This window comes from Oryx dammah, unplaced genomic scaffold (assembly GCF_014754425.2).
Source record: "Oryx dammah isolate SB20612 unplaced genomic scaffold, SCBI_Odam_1.1 HiC_scaffold_28, whole genome shotgun sequence".
Classification (NCBI taxonomy): Eukaryota; Metazoa; Chordata; class Mammalia; order Artiodactyla; family Bovidae; genus Oryx; species Oryx dammah.
Window position 1 is genome coordinate 6,195,242 of NW_024070212.1, and position 26,661 is coordinate 6,221,902.

A 26,661-nucleotide genomic window follows, 5' to 3' on the forward strand; every position below is an offset into this window, starting at 1 on the left:
AGCCCATCTTTGCATGAAATGTTCCCTTGGTATCTCTAATTTTCTTGAAGAGATCTCTAGTCCTTCCCATTCTGTTCTTTTCCTCTATTTCTTTGAATTGTTCAGTCATATCCAATTCTATGACCCCATGGACTATAGCCTGCCAAGATTCTCTGTCCGTGGGATTTTTCAGGCAAGAATATTGGAGTGGGTTGCCATTTTTCCTCCTCCAGGAGATCTTATCAACTCAGGGATCAAATCTATGTCTCCCATGTCTTCTGCATTGCAGGTGGAGTCTTTACTTGCTGAGCCACCAGGGAAACCCATACATATAAGTACACAGTATAGTAAAGCAAACAATGTATTAGTTAAAAAAATGTATATTTAATTGTGTCATATATGCCAGTTTTGATTTTTTTTTGTAAATAACCATGTGCAGAAAATCCAAGTCCTAACATTTATTTTCATTATTTAAGGTAAAAATACAAACCACAGTCATTTTTTCAAGTAATAGTCATGTTTCATGTACAAAAGGAGTTACATAAGGGCTAAAACAATTACATAAGAGCTATTTCTTGAGGTAACTATTGTATTTCAGTATATAGCAGAAGTGCTTCATGCAAAATTTCCACTTCATCTTACACAATATTTAAAAGATGAATCCCAAGCATAAGCTTTAAGAAAATTAGTCTTTTGGACTCTGTGGGAGAAGGTGAGGGTGGGATAATTTGAGAGAATAGCATTGAAACATGTATATTATCATATGTGAAACAGATCGCCAGTCCAGGTTGGATGCATGAGACAGGGTGCTCAGGGCTGGTGCACTGGGATGACCCTGAGGGATGGGATGGGGAGGGAGGTGGGAGAGGGGGTTCAGAATGGGGAACACATGTACACTCATGGCTGATTCATGTCAATGTGTCGCAAAAACCACTACAATATTGTAAAGTAATTAGTATCTAATTAAATAAAAAGAAAAAGGAAAATTAATAATTTTACTGTTTATATTTTTTATAAAGAATACTTTAAAGAGAAAATTACTTTTTTCTGTAAGTGAAGAATATAATGACTACAGGCACAGTTTGGTACTTTGATTCATGCTAAGGTGTTAGAAGTTTTACCCAGTATTTCTTTTACAACATCAGTTCAAATGTCAACATGATTTTTAACCGAAAAAAGTTACTAATATAGAAACTATGGCAATTCAGACTTGAGTATTTCGTAGACATTTTCTCAAAAAATGAACTAAATGAGCCTATCACTTCATGGACAACAGTATTTGTTACCAAAGATAAAACTGGAACTTTCAGTGAAACTTTGGAAAACTAGTATCAGCCACCATCAGCTTTAAGAGCTTTTCGATACTTTCCAATACAAAATAGCAACCTTTCTGATAAGATGACTGGTAATATTAACGGATTTTTAAAAAATTATATGAAGAAATATGTCAATATTTGGAAGCTCTGTATAACTCAGGGAGCCAATATTTTCCAAAAGAGCAAAATCATGCATGACTAAAACAATCATTTAAAATACAAAAAGGACTAATGGATTTTAATGTAAAACATGTTAAAAATTTCTCTGATACAGTTTCAGAATTTTGCTGCAAAAAAATCTTTAAGAAAGTTTTGATGTATAAGCAAAGCAGAATGTCAGCAACTATTTTAAAAGGTTATTAAAATATTCCTTCTTTTTCCAACTACATATCAAGTCAGTTTTCTTTCAGATGCTTCAATAGGACCATTTATTATAATTGATTGAATGTTGAAGTAAATAGAAGAATTAGCTGTCTTCTTTTAAATGAAACAATAGAAATATTTATTTTAAAAAGTAAAATAATACCATCCTTCTCCTTAATCTTTTGTTTTTTAAAATTCAGTATTTTTCATAAAAATGTTATTATATTAACAATGATGAGGTTTTGTTTTTTAAGCTTTAATTTTAAATTCTAAACTAATTTGAAAGCAAAAAACACTAAAAAATGTAAGGATATATTGAGATTCATAGAAGAGAACATCTTAAATGAGATGAAGAGACTCTAAAGCAACTCTAACTCTTCCCTTTTACTGATCTTAAATACCAAATACCTATGAGAAAATCTTTTTCTCCCCATAATTTTTCCTTCTTAGTCCTCCCCATCAATGGAGTCTTGCTAAAAGAGAGTATGCGCTAAGTCACTTCAGTCGTGTCCAACTCCTGCAACCCTATGGACTGTAGCCCACCAAGCTTCTCTGTCCATGGGATTCTTTAGGCAAGAATACTGGAGTGTATTGCCCATACCCTCCTCCAGGGAACCCCATGGCAAATAGAAGGGGGAAAGATGGAAGTAGTAACAGATTTCCTTTCCTTGGGCTCCAAAATCACTGCTGACAGTGACTGCAGCCATGAAATCAGAAGACAATTGCTTCTTGGCAGAAAAAAAGTCATGACAAACCTAGACAGTGTGTTGTAAAAGCAGAGACATTACTCTGCCAACAAAAGTCTGTGTAGTCAAAGCTATGGTCTGCCCGCTGGTCACCTACAGTTGTGAGAGCTGGACAGTAAAGAAGGCAGAATACCAAAGAATTGATGCCTTTGAAATGTGGTGCTGAAGACTCCTGAAAGTCCCTAGGACAGCAAGGAGATCAAACCAGTCAATCTTAAGGGAGATCTACTCTGAATATTCACTGGAAGGACTGATGCTGAAGATCTAGTATTTTGGTCATGCTGTGTGAACAGACCATTCATTGGAAAATTCCCTGGTGCCAGGAAAGATTGAAGCCAGAAGGAGAAGAGGGCATCAGAGGATGAGATGGCTGGATGGCATCACTGATGCAATGAGCATGAACTTAAGCAAACTGCAAAAGATGGTGAGGAACAGGAGGCCTGGCATGCTGCAGTCCATGGGTCTCAAAAAGTCAGACATGGCTGGGAGTCTAAACAACAACAAACCGTATTCAGCCTTCAAACAACCTACTCTGAAAGTCAGTCCTGCTTCTGCTGTTGACCTGCAGTGAGGAAAATAACTCAGTTATACTTAAGTATAGCTTAGCACAATAATTCAATTGCATCTATTTCCACCTCTGAAAATAACCTCCCTTGAATTCTTCCCCTAACTCACTCACTTAAATCAAAGTTAAACTCTCTTGCTGCTATGCTTCTATAACACCTTGGAAAAAAAGTGAAAGTGTTAGTCACTTCATCGGGTCTGACTCTTTGAACTCCAAGTACTATAGTCCATAAGGCTTTTGTGTCCATGGAATTCTCTATAAGTGGCTTGTCATTTCCTTCTCCAGGGGATTTCCTGACCCAGATATCGAAATTCAGTCTCCCACATTACAGGCAAATTCTTTACTGTCTGAGCCACCACAGAAGCCCCATATAACATCTTATACTTCTATTAATAATGTATATTATTTTTTCTTCTCAAGTCTTATATTTACATATCTTTCTCATCTTTAGGTTATCAACTTCTTTCAGATGATAAGAACTGTGTTTCTCTAATTTCTTTCTTCCCGATTGGTTGGAATGCATTAAAGAGCCTCTTGATGAAAGTGAAAGAGGAGAGTAAAAAAGTTGGCTTAAAGCTCAACATTCAGAAAACGAAGATTATGGCATCCAGTCCCATCACTTCATGGGAAATAGATGGGGAAACAGTGAAAACAGTGGCTGACTTTATTTTTCTGGGCTTCAAAATCACTGCAAATGGTGATTGCAGCCATGAAATCAAAAGACGCTTACTCCTTGGAAGGAAAGTTATGACCAACCTAGACCGCATATTAAAGAGCAGAGACATTACTTTGCCAACAAAGGTCTGTTTAGTCAATGCTATGGTTTTTCCAGTGATCATGTATGGATGTGAGACTTGGACTATAAAGAAAGCTGAACACCAAAGAATTGATGCTTTTGAACTGTGGTGTTGGAGAAGCCTCTTGAGAGTCCCTTGGACTGCAAGGAGATCCAACCAGGCCATCCTAAAGGAGATCAGTCCTGAATATTCATTGGAAGTACTGTTGCTGAAGCTGAAACTCCAATACTTTGGCCACCTGATGTGAAGAGTTGACTCATTGGAAAAGACCCTGATACTCGGAAAAATTGAGGGCAGGAGGAGAAGGGGACAACAGAGGATGAGATGGTTGGATGTCATCACCAACTCGATGGACGTGGCTTTGGGTCAACTCTGGGAGTTGGTGACGGACAGGGAGGCCTGGTGTGCTGTGGTTCATGCAGTCGCCAAGAGTCGGACATGACTGAGCGAGTGAACTGAACTAAACTGAACTGAAACATTTGTTGGATTGAATTAGCCATATGATTTCCACTGATTGTAACTGTGAAGTTTCTGTATTGAGGATGCTGTTTCTCATTCAGTTCAGTTAGTTCTGTCCGACTCTTTGTGACCCCATGCATCGCAGCACGCCAGGCCTCCCTGTCCATCACCAACTCCTGGAGTTCACTCAGACTCAGGTCCATCAAGTCGGTGATGCCATCCAGCCATCTCATCTTCTGTCATCCCTTTTTCCTCCTGCCCCCAATCCATCCCAGCATCAGAGTCTTTTCCAATGAGTCAACATTTCGCATGCAGTGGCCAAAGTACTGTAGTTTCAGCTTTATCATCATTCCTTCCAAAGAATACCCATGGCTGATCTCCATTAGAATGGACTGGTTGGATCTCCTTGCAGTCCAAGGGACCCTCAGGAGTCTTCTCCAACACCACAGTTCAAAAGCATCAATTCTTTGGCACTCAACTTTCTTCACAGTCCAACTCTCACATCCATACATGACCACTGGAAAAACCACAGCCTTGACTAGACAGACCTTTGTTGGCAAAGTAATGTCTCTGCGCTTCAATATGCCATCTAGGTGGGTCATAACTTTTCTTCCAAGGAGTAAGCGTCTTGATTTCATGGCTGCAATCACCATCTGCAGTGATTTTGGAGCCCCAAAAATAAAGTCTGACACTGTTTCCACTGTTTCCCCATCTATTTGCCATGAAGTGATGGGACCAGATGCCATGATCTTCATTTTCTGAATGTTGAGTTTTAAGCCAACTTTTTCACTGTCCTCTTCACTTTCTGCCATAAGGGTGGTGTCATCTGCATATCTGAGGTGATTGATATTTCTCCCAGCAATCTTGATTCCAGCCTGTGCTTCTTCCAGCCCAGTGGTTCCCATTATGTACTCTGCATATAAGTTAAATAAGCAGGGTGACAATATACAGCCTTGACGTAATCCTTTTCCTATTTGGAACCAGTCTGTTGTTCCATGTCCAGTTCTAACTGTTGCCTCCTGACCTGTATATAGGTTTATCAAGAGGCAGGTCAGGTGGTCTGGTATTCTCATCTCTTTCAGAATTTTCCACAATTTATTGTGTTCCACACAGTCAAAGGCTTTGGCACAGTCAATAAAGCAGAAATAGATGTTTTTCTGGAACTCTCTTGCTTTTTCAATGATCCAGTGGATGCTGGCAATTTGATCTCTAGTGCCTCTGCCTTTTCTAAAACCAGCTTGAACATCTGGAAGTTCACAGTTCACGTATTGCTGAAGCCTGGCTTGGAGAATTTTGAGCATTACTTTATTAGCCTGTGAGATGAGTGCAATTGTGTGGCAGTTTGAACATTCTTTGGCATTGCCTTTCTTTGGGATTGGAATGAAAACTGACCTTTTCCAGTCCTGTGGCCACTGCTGAGTTTCCCAATATGTACTGGAGATCAGTGGAGAAATAACTCCAGAAAGAATGAAGGGATGGAGCCAAGGCAAAAACAATACCCAGTTGTGGATGTGACTGGTGATAGAAGCAAGGTCCGATGCTGTAAAGAGCAACATTGCATAGGAACTTGGAATGTTAGATCCATGAATCAAGGCAAATTGGAAGTGGTTAAACAGGAGATGGCAAGAGTGAACATCGACATTCTAGGAATCAGCGAACCTAGATGGACTGGAATGGGTTGACCACTATATCTACTACTGTGGGCAGGAATTCCTTAGAAGATATGGAGTAGCCATCACGGTCTACAAAAGAGGCCGAAATGCAGTACGTGGATGCAAATCTCAAAAACGACAGAATGATCTCTGTTCGTTTCCAAGGCAAACCATTCAATATCACAGTAAACCAAGTCTATGCCCCAACCAGTAACACTGAAGAAGCTGAAGTTGAACGGTTCTATGAAGACCAACAAGACCTTCTAGAACTAACACCCAAAAAAGATGTCCTTTTCATTACAGGGGACTGGAATGCAAAAGTAGAAAGTGGAGAAACACCTGGAGTAACAGGCAAATTTGGCCTTGGAATAAGGAATGAAGCAGGGCAAAGGCTAATAGAGTTTTGCCAAGAGAATGCATTGTTCATAGCAAACAGCCTCTTCCAACAACACAGAGAAGACTCTACACATGGACATCCCCAGATGGTCCACACCGAAATCAGATTGATCATATTCTTTGCAGCCAAAGATGGAGAAGGTCTATACTGTCAGCAACAACAAGACCAGGAGCTGACTGTGGCTCGGATCATGAGCTCCTTATTGCCAAATTCAAACTTAAATTGAAGAAAATAGGGAAAACCACTCAACCATTCAGGTATGACTTAAATCAAATCCCTTATGATTATACAGTTGAAGTGAGAAACGGATTTAAGGGACTAGATCTGATAGAGAAAGCTCCTGATGAACTATGGACTGAGGTTTGTGACATTGTACAGGAGACAGGGATCTAGACCATCCCCATGGAAAAGAAATGCAAAAAAGCAAAATGGCTGCCTGGGGAGGCCTTACAAATAGCTGTGAAAAGAAGAGAAGTGAAAAGCAAAGGAGAAAAGGAGAGATATATGCATCTGAATGCAGAGTTCCAAAGAATAGCAAGGAGAGATAAGAAAGCCTTCCTCAGCAATTAATGCAAAGAAATAGAGGAAAACAACAGAATGGGGAAGACTAGAGATCTCTTCAAGAAAATTAGAGATACCAAGGGAACATTTCATGCGAAGATGGGCTTGATAAAGGACAGAAATGGTATGGACCTTACAGAAGCAGAAGATATTAAGAAGATGTGGCAAGAATACAAAGAAGAACTGTATTCAAAGAGATACAAAAAAGATCCTCACGACAAAGATAATCATGATGGTATTATCACTCACCTAGAGCCAGACATCCTGGAATGTGAAGTCAAGTGGGCCTTAGAAAACATCACTATGAACAAATCTAGTGGAGGTGATGGAATTCCAGTTGAGCTGTTTCAAATCCTGAAAGATGATGCTGTGAAAGTGCTGCATTCAATATGCCAGCAAATATGGAAAACACCCATTTAAATTATTTCAAATAAACACTAGAGATGATCCCACCTTATTCACTTGGCAAATATCTACTCAATCTTTAAGACTCCACTCATGGAACTCTTCTTCCCCCAGTATAATTACCCATATTCTCCTTTGTGCATTTCATGCACAAGAAGTTGTAGATCATCAAAAACATTATCCCTCTCTCACTAGTTTTTCAGAAACAATCTCTGTGATGCTAGAATTTGAAGTTTAACATTCATAGAAAAATGCATTATAGCACCCTTTTATAGCTTGTATTCTACTGAATGTAGTCCTTCAAGGTGTTTCTTGAAAAAGGCATGTACCATCAGATAAAATCTAGAGGCACTGCATTACCACATCCTTTGAAGATTTATCACACAGAATACTGTTGTGTGAAGTCAGTTTCAAAAGAAATAAGGAAAACAGTTTAAATTTCTTTGGCTAGGATTGTTTAGCTCTTTTATCCCAGGACTTCTGTTTTTATTTTTTTCCTTTCACTTTATGCCTATTGACATGCCAGGGAATTCCAGTTCTATGAAAAACACTTTGGAAAATGGTAATGATAGGACTAAATGTGGTTCCTTCACACATAATTTGGCAGAATGGTTAAGTATGCATCTGGTCTGGTTTCCTTCATTTTTTTCATATCTCTTTATGCTTTGACTTCCTTCTATTCCCAGGGACTACCCAGAGATGTAAGGTAGCAGAGTACTGTTATCTCTATTTTATGGAAAGAAAAATTATTTACTAGGGTTAAGTGACTTTTCAGTGGTCCCCCAATTGACAGGCAGCAGAGCCAGGGTTACAGCACTGGCCTTCTAACCCCTAAAGGGTTTCTTTGGGGTTCCATGCTGCTTCCCATATGGGCATATCAGCTTGGGGAATGCAACATTTGTTTCTTTTTCTTTTTCTTACAACTTTAATGACTATTTAATCACAAGGAAAATTGAGTGTTGACTTTAGAGTCAGACAAAGACAAATCTGGTTTGAAGTCTCAGCTCTTCAACTGGTGTCTGGTGTGTGACTTGTACAAATCACGTCACCTATCAGAAACTTGGTTTTTTATATAGAAAGAAAGCATAGTGTTCACTTGTAGGGATTTTTGTGAAGTTTCAGATCATGTTCATAAACCACTTGTCCACTTCCTGGCACAAAGTTTACTGTTTGGTAGCTATTCATTCTTCTCCTCTTCTTTCATTCCTGAAGAATCTTAAATATTATGGGAGTGGAAAGCCTCTTTTAATGAAAGCAACTATTTGATACTAAAGCATCTTCAAGCCAAGAAGTCTACTTCTAAAATTCCACACTTTGAAATACTTGACTTGTGTAGAAATCTGGTAGCTGCATATCATTATTGGTAGTGATAACAAGTTGAACAGTTACAAGGCAGGGGGCAGAGGGGCTTCATATAATGTGAATCCCCTATCACCCCAACCTGATGTTGTAATAAAGTCATCTGGCCTGTGTATCCAGCTGAGATGAGGAAGAATCAGATTTCTTGAGAATCATAATAGCTGCCATTTACTGAATATTGGCTATACTAAGGCATTCTTCCATGACCTTTAAGTGTATCATCTCTAACCCTCATAACAACCGAGCAATGTAAATATTATTAGCCATTTTTTTATAACCCTCTTATAGATGTTATGATGACAATTCAGATTTCCTAACTTACTATTCCAATTATGCATCATTATCTATGTAGATGTATGCTAGTCACTCAGTTGTGTCTGATTCTTTGCGACCCCGTGGACTGTAGACCACCAGACTCCTCTGTCCATGGAACTTGCATATATTTATACACACCTGACCAAGAGCATCTAGGGATAGAATTGAGTGTCAAAAGTTATGGTCATTTAAAATTCTGATAGATTCTACCAATTTGCTCTCCAAAAAGAGTTGTGCAAAATTAATACTCCTCAACAATGAATGAGCATGACTTTTCTCTGGCAGCGAAAAATGAAAGTGTTAGTTGTTCAGTTGTGTTTCAGTCTTTGTGACCCTGTGGACTGAAGCCCACCAAGCTCCTCTGTCTGTGGAATTATCCAGGAAAGAATACTGGAGTGGGTTGTGATTTCCTTCTCCAGGGGATCTTCCTAACCCAGGGATCAAACCCAGGTCTCCCACACTTGTAGGCAGATGTTTTACTATCTGAGCCACCAGGGCAGCCCCAGCAGTACTGTTTATTATCTACTTTAAATGTTTTTCCAAATTAATGGGTAAAAATGATATTCTATGAAGGATGTTTTAATTTGTATTTCTTTTTTTAAATAAATTTATTTATTTTGATTGGAGGTTAATTAGTTTACAATCTTGTATTGGTTTTCCCATACATCAACATATATCCGCCACACGTATACATGAGTTCCCCATCCTGAACTCCCCTCCCTCCTCTCTTCCCGTACCTCTTAAGTTGTGAGGTTTAGTAACTTTTTAAATGTATTTTGGACATGTAGTGTTCTTTTTCTTTCGACTACATGTTATATAGCCTTTTCTTTGGAGTTGTCTATCTTTTTGGTTGTGGAAGACAGCTTGACTTGTTAAGCATTTGGCAAATATCTTTGTTCATTTAAAGCAAACTGAGAACAATCTAGTGAAAGCGTTAGTCGTGTCCGACTCTTTGCAATCTAGTCATGTCTGACTCTTTGCAATCCCATGGACTGTAGCCTGCCAGGCTTCTCTGTCCATGGAATTCTCTAGGCAAGAACATTGGTGTGGGTAACCATTCCCTTCTCCAGGGAATCTTCCTGACCCAAGAATCAAACCCAGGTCTCCTGCATTGCAGGCAGATTCTTTACTATCTGAGCCACCAGGGAGGCCCTAATCAATCTGATTCCATTAATGGGAAATAAGTTCATAATTTATGATATATCCATACAATGGGATTCCATGCAGTGATTAAAAAGGAAAGGGAGATTGTCTGCACTGCTTTGCAAAGATGCCCAAGATACTTTGCTAAATAGACTAGACAATGGCCGAATTATATGCATAATAGACTCCCCACTCCATCATTTATGCATACACGTATACGTGTGTGCTCAGTCACCCCATGGACCACAGCACATCAGGCTCCCCTGCCCATGGGATTTTCCAGACAAGTATATTGGACTGGGTTGCCATTTCCTCCTCCAAGGAGCCCTCCTGAGCCAGGGATTGAACCCGAGTCTCTTGTGTCTCCAGTATTGGCAGGTGGGTTCTTCACCACTACGTCACCTGAGAAGCCATGCATACATGTTTGTAAATTTTTGGATAACAAAGAGACATGGATGTGAATGCTTCCCGTAAATACAAATGGAGATGAGAAAAAGAGTAACTTACTTTTCACAGTTTTTGTACAAATGAGCAAATGTTATTTTTATAATAAAAATAATGATTAGTAACTTTGCAAAACTGATTTTTTTTTTTACTTTGCAATATTGTATTGGTTTTGCCACACATCAACATGACTGATTTTTAAAAGTCACTTCCTTTTTAGGTAATAGAGTTGGGAACAGGTCAGGCAGGCTCCCCTTTCTACACTATGCTGCCCTGAGCAGAATCAAGGCTTTTTTTGCAATACATTGACATTTCCAGTGGCAGGCTTTCATGGCCTGCTGTCAGTAAGACAAAGGGAAACCTCTGTGAGAGATGGGATGAACTATGGGATGGAGGGTGGGAGGCAGAAGAGTTATCTGAAGATGCAGCCTCCTGAGTGATGAGGTGCATGGTTTTCTTGATGATACTACATTGTCTTATAAAACTGAAGCTTTTCAGAAACTATGTTTTCAAGGCTAAGGTCAAGGTACTTCTATTGCAAGGAAGAACAAATAGACAGGAGGGGGCAAATTTTCTAGAAAGGAGAAATGAGGTTGGTGCCAGAAGCAGAAGTTAAGGGAATCATGGGCTGATGATTCAGTAGCAAATCACCTTTGGGGATTGTCCCATCCACCAGAGTCTGATCGCTTTACAAGGAACTTGAGGAACAAGAGGACCACCCGTATTCCTCGGGAGGTAGTGGTATAAAATTCTTTGCTTTTCAGACTTTGCTCCTTAAGAATCCTTGACATCATTGGCCAAATGAGATGCACCTCCTTATCAGTTAAAGATGAAGTATCATGTTTTGTTAATATCTATATAAATTTTTAATCCTATTCTATAATCATCTGTGTTGATTATAATAAAATTATTTTTATTCTCTGTATTTTCAATGACACCTGCTGACTAGGAAAATGAGTTGTATATGCCCTGAGTGGGTACATTACTGACAGGAAAGGGGAGAGATCTCTTATACCAGGTATATCTGGCTTTGATCTACTTGATAGCTGTCCTTGTTCATGACATTCAGTTGCTAAACTGCAACTACCTTATTTATTTGTAAAAGAAAAACAGTAATCCTACCTGTATAGAACCATGTGAGAACTAAATGAAGTAAAAATATATTGCAGTACCTTTCACTACAGAGATATATTAATAACTAAAACTTACTGACCCCACCTCACATGGTAAAGAATCTGCCTGCAAAGCAAGAGATCCAGGTTTGATTCCTGGGCCAGGAAGATCCCCTGGAAAAGCAAATGGCAACCCACTGAGTATTCTTCCCTGGGAAATCTCATGGACAAAGGAACTTGGTGGGCTGTAGGCCATAAGGTCGCAAAAGAGTCCCACTCGGTTTAGTGACGAAACAATTATAAATAATGACTAAACAACAGTAACAAACACTTACTGATTGGTTACTATTAAAGTAAGCATTTAAGGCCCGTGATGTAGTTACTTTGTGTTTCATTTTAGAAATGAAGTAACAGAGACTTAAAGCAGTTACCCTAATAAATACCAAAGCCAGGATGTGGACCAAGCAAGGTTTCTGCAGAGCCAGCTTATTTAAGTGAACTGCCTTCCAATACCAGGTTGGAGACTGCCACACACAATTGTGATGACCAATTTAGACCGCTTATGCAAAAGCAGAGGCATCGCTTTGCCAACAAAGGTCTGTCTAGTCAAAGCTATCGTTTTCCCAGTGGTCATGTATGGATGTGAAAGTTGGACTATAAAGAAAGCTGAGCCCTGAAGAATTGATGCTTTTGAACTGTGGTGTTAGAGAAGACTGTTGCGAGTCCCCTGGACTGCAAGGAGATCCAACCAGTCCATCCTAAAAGAAATCAGTCCTGAATATTCATTGGAAGGACTGGTGCTGAAGCTGAAACTCCAATACTTTGGCCACCTGATGCAAAGAACTGATTCATTTGAAAAGACCCTGATGCCGGGAAAGATTGAAGGTGGGAGGAGAAGGGGACAACAGAGGATGAGATGGTTTGTTGGCATCACCGACTTGATGGACATGAGTTTGAGCAAGTTCCAAGATTTGATGATAGATAGGGAAGCCTGGCATGCTGCCGTTCATGGGGTTGCAAAGAGTAGGACTCTACTGAGTGACTGAGCTGAACTGAGTTTTGATGAATTTTCCAAATACCAGAAATGAAATGTTAATGCCATCAGTTGTGTGTTAAAAACAGAGGTTTTACTAAAGGAATTGAATTGTTGGGTAGCATTTCATTCACCAAAGCCCCATCAGATGTAGCCTCAAGGCTTTATCTCATTGATACTTTGCCCTTAAGGAAGAAATGTATTTCTGGCTTAAAGGTGGCTATATATATATTCCTTGAATTGTATGGTCATCATTCACTGTACATAAAGTTTTTGAGTTGCCCACTATGTGTTAAAACTAGGTTCTATTCAAGCCCCTGGGAATACAAAGCTGAATAAAACAGAGTCCTTACTACCCTCAAAGCTCACAGTTAGAGCAGTGGATTTCAAGCAGTTCAACCACAACCCAAAGTAAGAAATTCATTTTACATTGAACTTCATAGAATGCACACACACCTACATAAATACACACACACACAAATGCATATACAATACACTTAAATGTCATAAAATAATCTTACTATATGCAATATACTGTGATATTTTCTTTTTGTTCTGTGTTATTCCACTCCATTTTATTCTGGTCTGTTCTGTTTTTCCACATGTTGAATGCCCTAAATTATTTCAAGACACTAATGGATTATGACACATAATTTGAAAAATACTAGTCTATGGAAAGAGTTGTTATTGTTTAGTCACTAAGTTGTGTCTGATTCTTTTGCAACCCTACGGACTGTAGCCCACCAGGCTCCTCTGTCCATGGGATTTCCCAGGCAAGAATACTGGAGTGGGTTGCCATTTCCTACTCCAGGGGATCTTCCCAACCCAGAAATCAAACTTCATCTCCTACATTGGCCAGGTGCATGCTTTACCACTGAGTTGCCTGAGAACAGCAGTTAAAAGGGCAAGTTCAATATAATATGGGAATACTCTAAGAGCCATCTTGGCAATGAACTCTTGGAGATAAAGGAAAGAAACTAACTATCCTATGGGTTTTTAGGTCAGGTAACACTAGGATGAACTCTGAGCCTCAGTTCATCCCTTGAGGGATAAGAAAATTGGTGGAAAATGGGAAAGGGGACAATCCAAGAAAATAAAACACCATATGCAGGTGTGAGAGGAAATGGTAAAAAGCCAAGCAAAGGAGGCCTGAGGAAGAATGCTAGTTTCAGTTTGAGTTTGTGCATCAGGCAAAGGACAACCATTCTACGAAAAAACCTAAACTTACTGGAGACACTGTTATAACAGAAGCAGTCGGTTCACACTCATTAGAATGATGTCCACATCTGGCCATGATGTCCATTGACTCTCTGCTTGGGGCCAGCACATTCTGCGCTAAAGCCAAAGAAGAGGAAGCTTAAACTTCGACCTTAAGAGAATCAGTTTAAGTAAGAAGTCAGACACCTATACAAATAATTTTGATACCATGTAATTAGTTCTATAATAGCAGTATATACATAGCACAGTAAGTGTGCAGAGTTTAGTATAAGGAGTTTCAGCTTGTTTTAATTGTCACCAACTATGAGATGGTCATTCCCATATCCTTCTGATGGGAGTCTAAATTTATATAAAATTTCTGGAAAGGAACTTGACAATATGTTTCGACAGACTTAAAAATATTCACAGCCTTTGGCTAAACAATTTTGCTTATAGGAGGCTATCTCAAGCGTAACTGAAAAGAGACCCAGCTCTCATAGGGCAGCTGCATCTCACCACAGTGTTGTGATAAAAAGAAATATAGTCTGGCAAACAAATGTATTTGAAATTGGTCCCAATCTTAACTATATCTCTGGAAGAACACTAAAGGGAATCCAATATAGCTGCACTTTACACATGGTGGTAAGGAACGGTGTGAAGGAGTTTATCTTGTCTGCATAGGCATCCCCAAAAAGGGCCTGTGTTCTATGCCAGAGTCAAAGCATGGGGAAGGGAGGCATGAAAAAGAGTGAGAAATAAATCTATCCAAAATTAAACTAATTTGGTACAAGTAAGAGCAGAGTGGACTGCTATGAGAATGTGATCTCCACGGAAATGTGTTCAACAGTGGGGGAAACTTCCATGCGATATGAAATAAAGTTAAAAAAATATTTAAATTACCTCAAGTAACATCTGGATTTCATTTATAAGGATGAAAAATTTCTCCAGAAGATACTAAGTAATGATCAATTAAATGATATATTCTTATGGACTTCTCTGGTGGCTTAGATGGCAAAGATTCTTCCTGCAGTGCTGGAGACCTGGGTTTGACCCCTGGCTCAGGAAGATCCCCTGAGGAGGGCATGGCAACCCACTCCAGTATTCTTGCCTGGAGAATCCCCATAGACAGGGGAGCCTGGGGGGCTACAGTCCATGGGGTCACAATTAGTTGGACATGACTGAGCAACTAAGCACACAGCACACATATTCTTATGATATAATATGTGCCTCTATGGACTGTCATAAGGTAGAAAAAATTGTTTAGAGACTGGAGAAAGCAAAATATAAGAACAAAGAATAGTAAAAAGTATACCAAAATGATAACATGGAATATATTTATTTTATTCTTTTACTTTTCTTTATTTTCTACACTGTATGTAATGAACATGTATTACTTTCTCTATGCAGAAATTTATTTTCTAAAACCATTGGCTGGGCAAGGAAAATTATTAAAATCTGCGATTCGGAAATAATTGCAAGAACCAGTTTTAACATTCTAGATGCCTGCTAGGTTTTATCCCAGGAAGCTGGCAAGATAATAATTATCCTATGTAAAACTTGAGTATGGAAACTTTGTTGTGCAAAGTATTGAATGTTTTCATTTTAAAAGTGTCTTATAGGCAAGTGTTTATTTGCATAGGTTATTTAAAAGTAGGACTTCATGGAGCCTTTGTCATTAGTAATCACAATTACAGCAACTAGAGCTTCCCTGGTATCTCAGTGGGTAAAGAATCTGCCTGCAATGCAGGAGACCGCGGTTCAATTCCTGGGTCAGGAAGATCCCCTGGAGAAGGGATAGACTACCCACGCCAGTATTGTTGGGCTTCCCTGGCAGCTTAGCTGGTAAAGAATCCGTCTATAGCGTGAGAGACCTGGGTTAAATCCCTGGGTTAGGAAGATCCCCTGGAGAAGGGAACAGCTACCCACTTCAGCATGCTGACCTAGAGAATTTCATGGACTGTATAGTCCACGGGGTTGCAAAGAGTCAGACACGACTGAACAACCTTAACTTCACAGCAACTAGACCCTTAATTTTTTTGTCCTCACAGCAATCCTGTGAGTTGAATACTGTCCACATGTTTCAGATAAGGAAACTTATTGTTGGGGTGATTAAGATGTTTATCCAGATCCACAGATAACTGATGGACTCAGAATACAATACACATCTGTCCTTTCTGTCACATTTTCCCTTTCACTAAGTAGTCACACTGGAGGAAATGTCACCTCCTTTGCAACACGAGAAAAGCAAAAGGCCTAGGAATGGCAGATGGGCCAACATTTCAGAGAAAAGCACATCCCTTATATCTTCCTCTTTTTTTTTATTAGCCTGATTTATTTATTTTTTTATTTAAATTTTATTTTTTTCCTTTACAATACTGTATTGGTTTTGCCATACATTGACATGAATTCACCACAGGTGTACATGAGTTCCCAACCCTGAACCCCTCTCCCACCACCCTCCCCATATCATCTCTCTGGATCATCCCCGTGCACCAGCCCCAAGCATCCTGTATCCTGTATCGAACGTAGACTAGCGATTCGTTTCTTACATGATAGTATACATGTTTCGATGCCTTTCTCCCAAATCATCCCACCCTCTCCCTCTCCCACAGAGTCCAAAAGTCTGTTCTTTACATCTGTGTAATGATAACTTTTTTTTTTTTTTTTTACTTCTTCCTTCCATTATGCAATGGCAGGCACCAACTGGGCTGAGAAATCTATTCTCTAGAGCAGTGTGGAATAAGGAGCAGGAAGGTCTGTCTAAAGTTTTTACATAATCCTTGAGAGCTCCCTAGCACTTTTCTAAATGAAAAGTATTCTACTGGCATGACAGATGTTTCAAGCCATTTTTAAAAGACTATTTGAAACTTGATAGATTGAAACTTTAGCTTATAATTCACCTTGGAATGAGCCAGGGTTGATTATTGCTACCAATTCTTACGTTCTTCAGACTTCCAGCTCTAATCACTTCCATTAAGCTCTGTACCACTCAGTAATTTACGCATATGATGGCCAGCAAAAAATGAACAGCAACCTGAGGTCACTAGTAAGAGGTGCTATCCAGCCTGACAACTGTGAGTCATGTACATGACCACCACATTGGTCCTCTTTATCCTCTGTCTCCAAATGGTATTGGTCCAGTCTGATCACAGGTGACCTTGGCCTGCAGTGACTTAAAGCAGGGTTTTGCTTCCTGGCCAGAGATTGAGGTCAGGCAGTGGCAGTGAGAACACTGAATTCTAGACACTAGACAAGTCACCGGCGACAAGACTCCTGACCCTTCGGGCTTTGTAGAAATTAATTCCCACAAAGACAGAAAGTAGTGAAAGAAGTAGTGTTTATTAAAAGGAAAAGTAAGAATAGGCACAGTGGGCAGGCTCAGAGAGTGAGTTGTACCCTGTGGTCATTTGAATCATTTATACAGGGCTTTCTTCCAGATTTCCTTTGGCCGATCGTCCTGCTTTGCCTGGTTCTAAGTCTGTATTTGGTTTATCTCCGGTCCTCCCATATGTGCATGCATATCTCGTAGCCAAGATAGATGTTAAAGAAGAGGGTCTGTTGACATCACTCCCTTTTTGACTTCCAAAGAGTCTCCAATTAAAATAAATAAATTTAAATTAAAAAAAAAAGAGGCTATCTGCACACATACAGTTGGGAAGGTCTCCTTGACCTGGAGAATGAGAACTATCTGGGCAGGATTTAGCTCCTCCTGCTCTCCATCTTTCAGTATCTGTCCACAGGAGACAAACTCCAGCTGTTCAGAGTGACGGGGCCCCATCTGTCTCCAGGCTCAAGTCGAATTTGTGAGGTTTAATTCTGACTTGCTTTTATTTTTCAAATTCAGATTCTTTTCGAGGATTTCCTTCAACTCCAACTTGGTTGAAGCTTGACTATTTTTCTAGCCTCTTCTCAGCCACCACAGTCAGCAAAGATTGTCTTCCGTCATCTCTTGCCTGCAAAAATTCACTACATGACTGGCATTCCTTTTAGAAAGTTCATGCAGTACCAACACACCTCAAGATATGACTCTCAACCTTACCAGATTGCTCTAACACCTGATTTTTAGTTTCCCTGCCTTGGAGACCACCTGTCAAGACCATCTATTGTCCTGATATTCCATACCCTAATGATTAGTTCTCTCCTTAGTGGCCCTCTCTAGAAATTTCCTCAATTTGTTCCCTGAGTTTCCTCAAGACTAATGGATGCTAATCAGCTAAGGATACTAATCTCCATTCATTATTGCTTCTTATCCTTATGAGTTGGAATTGAGGCATAGACAACTTTTCTTAAATATCTCTGAATTTTCCATTCTGATCTGGACATTGTGATAAGTCCTATAGAATTTGAAAATGCTCATGACATAGTCTTACGTGTATTGTATGAAATGTATTGACTTTTTAATAAGGAAAATATGGATCAAAATAACTCTAAGATAATTTGAAATGTGGTATGTGCTAAAGAGAGCAATGAGGTTTGGAAATGAAAAACAGAGTAATTGTTTTGCCTGTAGCTATCAGGAAAGCTTTCTGGAAAAGAAAGAATTTGAGCTGAGCTTTGAAGCAGGAAGAATTTAAATACAGATGGAGAAAGATATTCTAAACACTGGGAATGAAAAAGGTGAACACGTAAAACAGTGTATGGTAGGTTTTAGGCTTCCCAGTGGCTCAGTGGTAAAGAATCTGCCTGCAATACAGGAAACATGTCAGATGAGAGTTGGATCCCTAGGTCAGAGAGACCCCCTGGAGCAGGGCATGGTAACCCACTCCAGTATTCTTACCTGGAGAATCCTATGGACGGAGCAGCCTGATGGGCTACAGTCCATGGGGTCGCAAAGAGTTGGACACGACTGAAGTGACTAAGCACACACATGCACACACATGGTAGGTTTTGGTTTTAAGAATTTTCTGTGTGTTTGGGCATGAGGAGACTTGGAAGGAAATTGAAGGAAGTGTCTGGAAAATTAGCTTCGTACTTGATCTTGTAGAAATCTAAACTATGATAAGTTTCCTGGGCTTTGTTAATCAGTGTAGTTACTGTCAGGTTTTGAGCAGTGGCTGTATGTAATGCTTACCTAGTTGTTTTCTCCAGCCTCTATACTCACTAGTAGGAATCATGTATAGGTAGGTGACTTGGGATATCAGAGAGAATGGATGGGAGCAAGGGAGAGGAGAGACAGGAAACCCCCTAAAATCTGCTCCCTTAAGTGAAGTGAGAGAATGAGAGTCTCTATCCAGGTAGGTGACTGCACTGGGTAAAGAATCTTTGCAGCCTACAGTCTGACTTAGCACATGCTGCAATTATGGATGTAAAACATTTTCCATTACAGTTCTCACTTTTGGCTGCTCACAGTTACTTATGATCTCAATTTCTGAAGGGTAATCTCAGATCCAAGGCAGTTTTTGGAAATATTTTGGGAAAGATTCCATCTGCATCACATCAAAAAGAATCAAAACCACATTTATATAGGGAGGAAAAAGAAAGGAAAAAATGTTATTTTTTTTTTAATATCCAACATCTGAAAGTCTTCTTTTAATAAATCACACTCATATTGCCTTAAGCAGGTTACAAAATAAGAAGTAAGATTTGGTGGATTTCATTCCAACCAAAAGTTTAAAATAAACAGCAATTTAATTATTGATTTTGTTGTTGTTGTTGTTGTTGTTGTATTTTGTTTTAAGACCACTGAAGCCTGACCTTGAGTAAGCTTCTGAAATGACCAGTTGATATTAATAGGACTCTTTCCTTCCCAGAGTAGCCTGGAAACTTCTGGGCATGGGGTCCACGGTCTTGGGGTCTGGAGTTCTAGACAAGGAATTCCATTAAGTTGGAACTGCCACATGTCTTAAATTCAGAAGGTAATTTTGGCAGATGGATAAGAGAGATGTGTTGGAAACAAAGATCCTCCAGCTTGGAAGAAATGTTAAAGATCATCAGCTTCCAACTTTTCATTCTAGGGATAATGAAACTCAGTTAAGAAGATTAAACAACTTGCCCAAAGTCCAATATTAATTTATTGCAGAACCAGAACTATAGTATGAAGTTTCTTTATTTCCAGATTGTGTCACTCTTATGTTTAAAATTATCCATCACTCCACATACTGCCCAAAGCAGAATGTTAGGAGCACTTTCCATACTCAGTGGCTAGCAGTTGGCAGGATGCTGGGAATAGAAGATATGGATCCTTGGGATCATATGAAAAATGCTGAGACTTCTTTAAATATACAAAGTCTATAAAGTTCTCCTGGCAAAATTTTCCCTTCCTCCATTCTCATACCTCTTCCACAAGCTATTTCTCTATCACTTCTGGTGACTTTTAGAGTTGTCCTTAACAGTCATTTCCATTTTAACTTAATTTCACCTTCTACCTCCTAATCTTTCCCCCCCAATCTCATGCCCCAATCCCACCAAATCAAGCTAATGTGTAAATACTTCCAATTCAAGAGTGACTGCTTGCCTAGAGATCTCTAGAGATTTTTCCACAATGATGGGAGGATGAGGTTGTAAGCACTGGGAAAGTTTATAGGCATCAACTTTTCAAATAGTTTGGAGACTGACTTCCTAGACAATATAGGTAAAAACAAGAATATAATGAATAGACTTTACATGAATCATTTCTCATCACTGCATCATGAATTCCCCTGCCACAAATTGTTAAGTAGTGAGGGGCCTTCAAGAATATAAATGAAAACATAATATCACACTAGTTCCTCTTTGTTGAGGTGGAAAAATAATGTATCTATCAATGATGCATAAAAACTAACTACATCACTGGGAGTAGACAAGACAAGGAAATTCATTACTGCAATTTTGGTTGTCTGTGTTCATAAATGCAAGAACTGAATAAGCAAAGAAACAAAGGTACATGAAGAATATGAAGCAGCACAGTATGTCAGGTTCTGGAGGTATTTTCACATGCCATATCTCATTTAGCATTCACTCCAAATCTTAGTGGTAGGTTCTTAATTTTCAGTTCAGTTCAGTTCAGTCACTCAGTCGTGTCCGACTCTTTGTGACCCCATGAACCGCAGCATGCCAGGCCTCCCTGTCCATCACCAACTCCCAGATTTTACTCAAACTCACGTCCATCGAGTCAGTGATGCCATCCAGCCATCTCATCCTCTGTTGTCCCCTTCTCCTCCTGCCCCCAATCCCTCCCAGCATCCAGGTCTTTTCCAATGAATCAACTCTTTGCACGAGGTGGCCAAAGTATTGGAGTTTAGCATCAGTCCTTCCAATGAACACCCAGGACTGATCTCCTTTAGAATGGACTGGTTGGATCTCCTTGCAGTTCAAGGGACTTGCAAGAGTCTTCTTCAACACCACAGTTCAAAAGCATCAGTTCTTCTGCGCTCAGCTTTCTTAGCTTAGGCCCATTTTGGAAGACTTTCAGTTTTACTGTATCTGGTTAACTTACATTATAATCACCTGAGATGCTTGCTAATGATGCAGATTCCATAGATCTAGCTTTGAATTGGCATTATTAACAAGCACTTTTATGATCCATGCCATATAGGGCAACCCAAGGTGGACAGGTCATGATGCAGAGTTCTGACAAAACGTGGTCCAATGAGAAAGGAATGCAATGACCACTTCAGTATTCTTGCCTTGAGAGGCCCATGAACAGTATACAAGTGCAAAAATATATGACTCTGAAGGATGAAATACCCAGGTCCATAGGTGCCCAATAAGCTATTAGAGAAGAGTGGAGAAATAGCTCCAGAAAGAATGAAGTGGCTGAGTCAAAGCAAAAATAATGCCAAGTGGTGGACATGACTGGTGATGGAAGTAAAGTCTGATGCTGCAAAGAACAATATTGCATAAGAACCTGGAATGATAGGTCCATGAATCAAGGAAAATAGGAAGTGGCAAAGGTGAACATAGATGTTTTAGGAATAGTGAAGTAAAATGGACTGGAATGGGCGACTTTGATTCAAATGACCATTATATCTACTACTGTGGGCAAGAATCCCTAGATAAAATGGAGTAGCCCTCACAGTCAACAAGAGTCTGAAATGCAGACTCTTAATTGGGGGCAATTTCAAAAATGACAGGATGATCTCATTCATTTCCAAGGCAAACCATTCAATATCAAAGTAATCAAGCCTATGTCCCAAACACCAATGCTGTAGAAGATGAAGTTGAATGGTTCTGTGATGACCTACAAGAGCTTCTAGAACTATGACCAAAAAAGATGTCCTTTTCATTATAAGGGACTGGAATACAAAAGTAGGAAGTCAAGAAATACCTGAAGTAACAGGCAAGTTTGGCCTTGGAGTACAAAATGAAGCAGGGCAAATGTTAATAGAGTTTTGCCAAGAGAACACACTGGTCATAGCAAACACCCTCTTCCAACAACACAAGAGAAGACTCTACACATGGATATCACCAAATGGTCAATACCAAAAAAAGATTGATTATATTCTTTGCAGCCAAAGAAGAAGAAGCTCTATACAGTCAGCAAAAACAAGACTGGGAGCAGACTGTGGCTCAGATCATGAACTGCTTATTGCCAAATTCAGACTTAAATTGAAGAAAGTAGGGAAAACCACTAGACCATTCAGGTATGACCTAAATCAAATCCCTTCTGATTATACAGTGGAAGTGACAAACAGATTCAAGGGATCAGTTCTGATAGGCAGAATGTCTGAAGAATGATGGACAGAGGTTCATAACATTGTACAGGAGATGGTGATCACAACCATCACCAAGAAAAAGAAATGCAAAAAGGCAAAGTAATTTTCTGAGGAGGCCTTACAAAGAGCTGAGAAAAGAAGAGAGTGAAAGGCAAAGAATAGGAAAGATACATCCTTCTGAATGAAGAGTTCCAAAGAATAGCAAGGCAAGATAAGAAAGCCTTCCTAAGTGATCAATGCAAAGAAATAGAGGAAAGCAATAGAATGGAAAAGACTAAGATCTTTTTCAAAAAAAAAAAAAAGAGATATTAAGGGAGCATTTTATGCAAAGATGGGCACAATTAAGGATAGAAACAGTATGGACCTAACAGAAGCAGAAGATATTAAGAAGAGGTGGCAGGAATACACAGAACTATACACAAAAGATCTTGATGACTCAGATAACCGCAATGGTGTGATTACTCACCTAGAGCCTGGAATGGGAAGTCAAGTGGGCCTTAGAAAGCATCACTATGAACAAAGCTAGTGGAGGTGATGGAATTCTAGTTGAGCTATTTCAAATCCTGAAAGATGATGCTGTGAAAGTGCTGCACTCAATATGCCAGCAAATTTGGAAAATTCAGCAGTGGCCACAGGACTGGAAAAGGTCAGTTTCCATTCCAATCCCAAAGAAAGGCAATGCCAAAGAATGCTCAAACTACCACAAAATTGCACTCATCTCACACACTAGCAAAATAATGCTCAAAATTCTCCAAGCTATACTTCAACTGTGCATGAACCAAGAACTTTCAGATGTTCAAGCTGGATTTAGAAAAGGCAGAGGAACTAGAGATCAAATTGGATCATAGGAAAGGCAAGAGAATTCCAGACAAACATCTACTTCTTCTTCATTGACTACACTAAAGCCTTTGACTGTGTGGATCAGAACAAACTGTGGAAAATTCTTAAAGAAATGGGAATACCAGACCACCTTATCTGCCTCCTGAGAAATCTATGTGCAGGTCAGGAAGCAACAGTTAGAATCTTACATGGAACAAATGACTGGTTCCAACCTGGAAAAGAAGTAATTCAAGGTTGTTTATTGTCATTCTCCATATTTAACTTATATGTGGAGTACATCATGCAAAATGTCAAGCTGGATGAAGCATAAGTTGGAATTAAGATTGCCATGAGGAATATCAGCAATCAGATATGCAGATAACACCACCCTTATGGCAGAAAGTGAAGAGGAATTAAAGAGCCTCTTGATGAAGGTGAAAAGGGGGAGTTAAAAAGCTGACTTAAAATTCAGCATTCAGAAAACTAAGATTATGGCATCCAGTCCCATCACTTCACAGAAAATAGGGGGAGAAACATGGAAACAGTGACAGACTTTATTTTCTCGGGCTCTAAAATCACTGCTTCCTTGGTGGCTCAGAGGTTAAAGCATCTGCCTGCAATGTGGGAGTCCTGGGTTCGATCCCTGGGTCAGGAAGATCCCCTGGAGAAGGAAATGGCAACCCACTCCAGTATTCTTGCCTGAAGAATCCCATGGACGGAGGATCCTGGTGGGCTACAGTCCACGGGGTCACAAAGAGTTGGACACAACTGAGTGACTTCATTTCACTTCAAAATCACTGCAGATGGTGACTGCAGCCATGAAATTAAAAGACACTTGCTCCTTGGAAGAAAACCTATGACCAGTCTAGACAGCATATTAAAAAGCAGAGATATTACTTTGTTGACAAAGGTCCATCCAGTCAAAGATATGGTTTTTCTAATAGTCATGTATGGATGTGAGAGTGGAACCATAAAAAATGCTTAGCACCAATGACTGATGCTTTTGAACCATGATGCTGGAGAAGACTTTTGAGAGTCCCATGGACTGCAAGGAGATCAGACCAATCAATCCTAAAGAAAATCAACCCTGAATATTCATAGAAAGGACTGATGCTGAAGCTTCAGTACTTTGACCACCTGATGCAAAGAGCTAACACATATGAAAAGACCCTGATGTTGGGAAAGATTGAAAGCAGGAGGAGAAGGGGATGACTACAGATGAGATGGTTGGATGGCATCACCGACTTGATGGACATGAGTTTGAGCAAGTTCCAGGAGTTGGTGACGGACAGGGAAACCTGGTATGCTGCAGTCCATGGGGTTGCGAAGAGTTAGATACAACTGAGCAACTGACCTGAGGAAACACTTTTAGGTGATTTTGATACTGGTAGTTCACGGGCCATATTTAGGGAAATGTTAATTTAGACACAACTGAAATCAATAATAATGGCGCAATGTGTGACTCCTCCCCATCAGTCTGTATCCGGATAATTTATCAAAACTTTCTGACCCACTTCTTATATTCCTTCCTCATGTTTAATTACCATCTATTGAGCAGATTTGCCTTAATTGTCACATTTAATTCTCACAGCCACGAAAGGTAGGTATTTGCTACATTCTGAGGAGAAAGGAACTGAGCTCGGAGACTTTTGATAGCATACCCGAGATCCTTGAATTAATCAGTAATAACAGAGAATCATACTTTCACTGTCTGATTCCAAGACTTGCACCCTTTCCACTGTGGCATGGCACTTCCTCCATAAAGCCTTACTGGTGAGTTGCTTCCTTTTTAAAAAAAAAGTTTAAATGCCACAAATTTAACATGCACTATTTAACATGTGCTATGGTGCACGTGGGCTTCCCAGGTGGTGCTAGGGGTAAAAAGCTGCCGGCCGGTGCAGGTCATGTAAGAGATGCAAGTTCTGTCCCTGGGTCAGGAAGATCCCCTGGAGTAGGGCATGACAACCCACTCCAGTATTCTTGTCGAGAGAGTCCAATGGACAGAGGAGTCTGGTGGACTTCAGTCAATGGGGTTCCAAAGGGTCCGACACAACTGAAGCAACTTAGCACATGGTGCATTATTTACTAGCTAATTTTCACACATTAAAATTATACCCTTAACTCTGCATTCTACAACCACAGACTCTCCTTTAGTTTTCTGACCATCCCAAAGGGCCAGGCACTCAAAATAGTATTTAGTAGGAGTTCAACAACAATGAACTCAATTCTCCTGAGGTTTCCGCAGGCTGCTCCAAGGGGTGGCAGGTGCAGACTTCGTATGTGCTCTTGGATGACTCACTGTCTTAAATCCTCCTTTTTAACATGAGAAAACTCATATAATTTTTTAGCACTTGAGTCACAGGAATTTTGGGAATGATGATGCTGTGGTAAACCTGCAGTGAATCAAAGTAAAGATATTAATTTGTAAGTAGAATATTAATTACTTATTAAGGAGGGATAGTACTTGTAAGGCCGGACCCCGGGGGCCATGATGGGCCGCCCCTCCTCTCCCTCCTGCCGTTGGGGAAAGTCCCTAATGAAAGGAGCCTCCCAGATTCTGGGGACCAATGACAGCACATTTCGCCAGCTAAAGCTGCCCCACCCCAGCCACGTAGAAGGACCGGTCAGCCCGCGACGCCTCGGCCTGGTGACCTATCTGAACCTCTCTCCATCTAGCCTGACCATCCCCTGCAACAAACGTATAAAAACCACCCCCAATAAGGTCCAGGCGCGGACTTCTCGACCTGCCTCATTTGGGTCCGGGAACCCCGCCCGGGAGCGCTTCGCCATTAAAAAGCCTGTTAGACACTCTTTTGGTGTCCTGGTCGTCTTTACCTAACAGTACTGTTTAAAAAAAAAAAAAAGATTTCTAAGTCTCTTTGCCAGAAAATTAATAGGTACTTCCTGTTCTCAGAAAATCCATTTACTTCCCCCAGGACCAGGATGGGTTTAGTATGCTCAAATCTTCTGATAAGCAAAACAAGGTCTGGTGCAGAGACAAGGGTCAAGCTGCAGGGTGGCCATGGAAAGCAGATACTACCATCCTATAGGCCCAGAGGCTGGCATCTCACTCCTTATTACTCAGCCCAGGGCAGAATCAAAAATCAATTGCACCATGAGAGATGAGTTCAGTGTCTCGATTGATACAAACACAACTTGCCACAAAGATTCCATCCTGGCTCAGCAGGGGCTGGAGAAGGTAATCGGAATAGTAGTAATAGTGTTAGTTACTCAGTCATGTCTGACTCTTTGCAACCCCACAGACTGTGGCCCGCCAGGCTCTTCTGTCCATGGGATTCTCCAGGCAAGAATACTGGAGTGGATTGCCATTCCCTTCTCCAGAGGATCTTCCAGACCCAGGGATCG